Source organism: Helianthus annuus, chromosome 6, assembly GCF_002127325.2.
Source record: "Helianthus annuus cultivar XRQ/B chromosome 6, HanXRQr2.0-SUNRISE, whole genome shotgun sequence".
Lineage (NCBI taxonomy): Eukaryota > Viridiplantae > Streptophyta > Magnoliopsida > Asterales > Asteraceae > Helianthus > Helianthus annuus.
In genome coordinates this window covers 106,524,286-106,530,915 of record NC_035438.2, presented here as the reverse complement: position 1 = coordinate 106,530,915, position 6,630 = coordinate 106,524,286, and the positions used below count along the sequence as shown (strand labels likewise).

The following is a 6,630-nucleotide window of genomic DNA, read 5'->3' as shown; positions in this document are numbered from 1 at the left end:
ACTAAAACGCCTAAAAACACTAATTTTTCAAATTTAAGCGCGTACCGCGTGTTTCTGCGCGACACAGTGCTTCTACTGCAAAACGCAGACAACGCAGCCAGTCTTGGCAACTGAAATTTATTCCAACAATATTTTGGCAGGTTTATTTTTGTATAATAATAAAAATAAATTAGAACGCCATAAACCGGGGTTTAAACGCTAGATAAAATACCCGGTATCTAGTTAAACACCCGTTTTAGCCTACATATAGCATATTTATATAAAAAGTTGCACATGGACCCCCTCCCCCATCAAAATTTCGGCCATATCAAGAGGGACCCACCAAATTTCTTGATAGATGTTGAAATGATTACATTTGATCTTTCTTGGATTCCTTGAGATTTTTGTAATCATGGAAGATCTTGTTAGATTCCTTTTTTTTGCCTATAAATACCACCATACTCCCCACAACACTTCACTCAACAATCACCTCTCTCTCTCCTCCCTCCCAACCGTCCCCCATCTCTCTCTCTCCATCTTCAAACCTTCAAACTCTTGTTCTTCATGTTCATCACTATTTCTAGCAACCTTCAAGTGGTGTGAAGATTCAAGGGTGATCTCAAGGTGTTCTCTAGTGATTCAAGCTTCCCATCATCTTCACACTAGAATTTCTACCCTAGCCTTGTGCTAGTAGTAAGTCCCTTCACACCATTGTTTCATCTTGTTCCTTGTTATGATGATGATAATCAAGTAACACAAGAAAATGAACACTAAAAAGATGAACATGAAATCCTGCATAAAAACCCTATATAAAAAGTTTGTAAGAAGTTGAAATCTGGTTGGTTTAGGGTTGGTTAAAGCATGATTGAGGTTTGAACATTAAATTATCAATAAACCATGGTTAGGGTCTTCGTTGATGCGTTTTAGTAACTTCTACCATGTAAACAGCTTGCTGAGTTGTATTTCCAGCCAACTTCAACAGGCTGTAACGGGGTCATTTTAAGTCGAAAAACGGAATTTCTAAAGCCTAAAATGAGTGTTTTGGAATAACTAAGCAAATGGCACTGGAATCATAATTTTTCGAGACCGTTTACTATTTTTAAAAGGTTATTTTTGGACAGCAGCTCAAGCTGCATTTTTATTGCAGAAAAAGTATGACATTTTCGGAGTCACAACTTAAAACCTGAATAAAATAAACCCATGAAATTTTTACAGTAGATGGACACCGTTGTCAGGACGACCCTCCAACTGGAATTTCGTCAAACGGACTTACGGTTGATTTTTAGCGAATATTTCCGTAAACTGCGATCAGAAGGTAGCAAATCTGATTGCAGTCGAGAAAATGATTTTTTATAAAATATGGGTAACGAATTGGACTTTGATATTTTTACACAATAAATTTTGGAACATATGTCATATTCTGTAAAAATTTGGTGATTTTTAAAAAGGGTTAACTATTTTATAAAAATCCTCGAAAACAGTCCGGTTTCGAGTTATAAAGCTGAAATGAAGTATGCAACGTTTTGTTTGTCGATATGTCGGTTTGGTGATTGAAAATGAACTATTGGTTTTATATAAAAGAAAATGATATGCTATTAAAGCATGGACACCTCTATTTACAGAGGATACTCTACCGAAATTTTCCGAAAATCCAACACTTAGTAAATATATTCTAGACAAAAGTTTACTAGAACATTGAATGAACAAATATCCCAACATGTCATATGATTAAGTTAAAACATTAACTATTTTAACAAATAATTACCACACGGAACAATTTAAGAAACGTGACCCAAAATACTAAACTCTAAGCCAAGGCACGGCCCGCTCGTCTAATGGACATTAGTACGTTGTAGGTTGTCGTATAGCGGACAGGGTTTGAGATTCGATTCAAGACGCACTACAGTGAGTACATAGACCCCTCTCTTACTGTTTTCCAATGTTTTGGGGTGAAACACATGTGCCTACTTGTTACTTTCATGCTTTCCTATTTTCATGTCATATACTTGCTATGTTCATTAGTACACTTATAGTACATGATTTACATTATATTGTTTTGCTATGTATGTTTACTTAGCATACTTAGTACATTGTTTTCATATAACATGCTTACATTTGGTATAACATTTGGTTTGTGCAAACGGGACTTATATACGTTCATTAACATTAGCTACGCCGCTCGGTAGTAAGTAATGGTACCATAGGACTTGACAAATCCCGTTCCTGACATCCTAGGTTTGTTTGGGTGTAAGGAATGACCGAATCCGAAAACATTTCTTTTGATAACCTTGACTTAGGGTTATCCGTCTGTCTCAAGGCTTGAATGTATGCGTTTAACTTACCACATAAGTGTTAGTATCAATTAAACATGCATTTACTTTGCAAAACATAACTTTTTGATATATTCAAAATACTTTGTTTTGTACATTTTTACATTTGCTTTATGTGACTACACTTTGCTTACCATACATAACATTTGTTGACTACTTTTGGACTTGTACATTTTACACAACAACATATTTTTCAAGACTTTGGTTTACAAAATAGTCTGTTTTATACAAACTCATATTACTTGGTTATTCATTTAACCATATATTATTCTTTCATTTATACACATCTTCTGATCTTATCGCTTTTCAAATAATTTACGAAACAAAACAATTTACAAGGTTCATGACAAAATTTTATTAAACATTTTCTTAAAACTTAAGTCATGAATCCTATTTTCATAAAACCTATGTATCTCACAGGCATTTTTATGCTGACGTACCTATTTTCACATGTGTTTTCAGGAGCTGTTGCTTAGGATGTTCGTGACACACTAGGGCGGACCTATGCCTTAGAGACTAAAATAAAGATGGAACTAGTTTAATTATGTGATGAACACTTTGTTTCAGTTAATTTAAGACTATGTAACCTTTGCTTGATGAATAAAACATAACTTTTAATTACCATGGTTGTGAAACAATAATTCTGTTACAACACTCCCCGACGTTTCCGCCACGATTTGTTGTTTTACGTGGTCGGGGTGTGACACGTTCGAAGACCGTTTCATTTACCGACTGAAAAATAATGTGCAGCGCTCTTCTATCCTTTTTCGTAGAATCTCGGTATGCAGCGGTGGCTTCTTCCGATGGATTCGTTCCTAATTCTTGATATCCGTCTTCTACTATATTCCATAATTCCTAAGATTCTAATAAAACCCTCATCTGAATATTCCAGTGATAGTAATTTTGACCTGTTAATTTTGGGATTTGAGTTTGATATCCGGTCGCTGGAATCATTTTGAAATCAGAGAGTGATTGGAAGGAAAGAAACGAGATCTGGAGTTTGGTTCTTGATAGAAATTGATCGACGCGTGTGGCTCTGATACCACTTTGTAAGGATTTCTAGGGTTTTGTCTAGGATGAATTGTTCATACGAAAAATATATGAATTGATAAAATGAATCCGTACAGAACGAGTAATACATATACAAGCGGCCCGGGGGCATAACCGCTGCAAACTTTAGGAAATATAAATATATATGTATAATACATGTCACACTATCTAGGTTATAATATGAATATGATTATCTAATAAAAAACACATAAAACACTAAAGGGAACGTGAAAACTTACCTAGAAGCTGAACGGCCGAGAGCCTTCTTGAAGCGGATCGCGAATGGGGGGGTTCTCTTCTCCTGCCGTCGCACACAAGGATCACCAATGGGTTTAGGGTTTTTATTTCTCCCCCATGCATGTACGTGTATAATATAATAAGGGAGTTAGGGGCGGTTTGGGTGGAGTGGGCCGCAAGGAAGGGTTGGGTGGATGATGGGTTGGGCCTGCTTGCGCAAGAAGGGAAAGGGATGGCGGGTTGGGCTTGTTATTTGCGCAAAGGGTTTTGGGTGGGGGTTTAGGCCGATTGTTAACACACAAGACGAGTGGCGAATCCATAAAATGTCGGTTTCACGAAACTTATAAAGTGGATTCTTCACGAGCTTCCTTATCATAACCCAATGAGAAGTTTCGTGTCGAAATTGACCTATTGCAATATCTCGTTCCACTACGTTGATGTACCACAACACTTTACACGTCACTAAGCACACAATCGATTGAAGACACAAATCACACACCACAAACACATCACATATCATACATGAATTTCACAAAGCACACGTAACACGAATGCACAATGTACATGGATTTATACGAGTTGTCACATCATCCCCAAGTTGAAAGAAATTTCGTCCCGAAATTTAGCACGTAGTTACCAAGGAAGCTAGTTAGGTTGCGTGGTTTTCCTGGTTTTCCTGGGGTGTCACATCCTTCCCCCGTTGGTTTGGAATTTCGTCCCGAAATTCCGTAGTAGCTTCAGCCTCAGTAGTGGATTCACTTTTCTCGAACAACTGGGGATACTTGTGTTTCATTTGGTCTTCTCGTTTCCAGGTAAACTCTGGGCCACGATGGGAGTTCCAACAAACTCGAACAAGGGGTATTCTGGTACGTTTGAGAACCTTAACGTCTCGGTCAGTAATCTCTACTGGTTCCTCGACGAATCGCAGCTGATCGTCGATGGTGAGTTCCTTGAGAGGAACTACGAGGGTCTCATCTGATAGACACTACTTCAGATTCGACACATGGAATACATTGTGAACTCCGCTGAGTTCTTCAGGTAGGTTCAGTTTGTAGGCTACCTTGCCTATTTTCTCTGTGATTTCGAAAGGTCCAACATAACATGGATTCAGCTTGCCTCGCTTACCAAAACGAACCACACCTTTCCAAGGTGAGACTTTTAGTAGCACTCGATCCCCAACCTGGAACTCGGGTGGTTTCCTGCGCTTATCGGCATAGCTTTTCTGACGGTCACGAGCTGCCGCCATTCGTTGTCGTATTTGGTCAATCTATTCTGTCGTGTCGACGACGAGTTCTGGGCCAGTGATTTGGCTGTCTCCAACTTCTGCCCAACATAAAGGTGATCGGCATTTCCGTCCGTACAATGTCTCGAACGGAGCAGCCTGGACGCTGGTGTGATAACTGTTGTTATACGAAAACTCCACCAGAGGTAGATGTCGCTCCCAACCGTTACCAAAGTCGATTACACATGCTCGAAGCATCTCTACAAGGGTTTGGATGGTGCGTTCAGACTGCCCATCTGTTTGCGGATGATATGCTGTGCTCATGTCTAGACGTGAGCCAAAGGATTTGTGCATCGCCTGCCACAAATCAGAAGCAAGACGTGGGTCGCGATCAGAGATAATAGAGGTTGGCACCTCGTGCCTTGCGACTATTTCCTTCAGGTAGATGTCTGCTAGGGTAGAGAACTTATCCGTTTCCTTGATAGCTAGGAAGTGTGCAGACTTGGTCAGTCGATCCACTATTACCCCAAATGGTATCGTTTCCTCGTTGAGATCTAGGTAAGCCAGTAACAAGGTCCATGGAAATTTGCTCCCATTTCCGTGTCGGGATTTCTGGTTGCTGAAGTAGGTCTGATGGCTTCTGGTATTCGACCTTGACCCTAGCACAGGTCAAACATTTACTACCATAGGTTGCTATGTTAGCTTTCATGTGGGGCCACTAGTACAGAGTCTTGAGATCTTGGTACATCTTGTTAGAATCAAAATGCACTGAGTAACGAGACTTGTGTGCTTCGTCCATCACAAGCTCTTGTAGGTTCCCATAAGATGGAACCCATTTACGTTCCATGAAGTGGTGAGTACCCTCTTCCCTGGGTTCAAATCGCTTTTCCATGCCCCGCATGGACTCAGCAAAAAGGTTCCCTTCTTCCAATGCTTCGACCTGGGTGTTACGGATTCTGGGTAGGAAGACTGGAGTGAATGGTAAGTTGTAGCGCACGTACAAGCTTAGGTTTGGTTTCCTCATGACAGGGGGTGCCAGCCACCACAGTGGCTCTGCCTGGATGGTACTTGATTACGCATTCGCAGTCGTTAAGGAGTCCGACCCATCGACGCGGTCGCATGCTCAACTCCTTCTGATCGAAAATATGCTGGAGACTCTTGTGATCGGTGAGAATGGTGCACTTGGCACCGTCCAAGTAATGTCTCCATATCTTAAGTGCAAACACTACTGCTTCCAACTCCCAGTCAGGGGTAGTGTAGCCCTTTTCGTGAACCTTGAGTTGGCATAATGCGCATGCGATGACCTTCTCAACTAAGTCCCGGGATGGACGCGTCACAATAAACAACAAAATCATCTGTACCTCCTGGTAATGAAAGAATGGGTTGTCATACCCCCATATTCCACACGCGGGGTATCACCGCATGGAGGCGTGACTGACCAGGATCAAGCCACCAATCATATTGAACAATATAAGTAGTAAATGTAATTCAACCAAAAAATATGAAAGGTGTTCAAAACAAAAGCATAGTTAGGTGTTTAGCGGAAGCATAAATGTAAAACCCAACACAAGTATTAAGTACGAAATAGTGTAATGTTTATAACATGGCACACACTGCCATGTCCTACAACGACCGCGCCTCCCTGTGCAAACTCCATGAGTACCTAACGACCTGCAAGGCATGTAACAACGAGTCAACAACAAAGTTGAGCGAGTTCACAGTTGGTTGTTTAGTTATAGTGTTCATAAATCGTACGTTTATTTCGTAAACCATGTATTGTATTAATTCGTATCGCTGTCTCCCAAACATGTT

The 6,630-nt window shown here is 40.3% G+C and overlaps 1 long non-coding RNA gene across 1 annotated transcript; it reads left to right on the top strand.

The window, feature by feature from the left end:
* The first annotated feature begins 288 nt into the window (after positions 1-288).
* On the top strand, positions 289-2,958 carry LOC110864137. The gene is made up of 2 exons (XR_002549659.2): positions 289-672; positions 2,772-2,958. It is a non-coding gene; the product is annotated as an uncharacterized LOC110864137 (long non-coding RNA).
* The last annotated feature ends 3,672 nt before the right edge of the window (positions 2,959-6,630 follow it).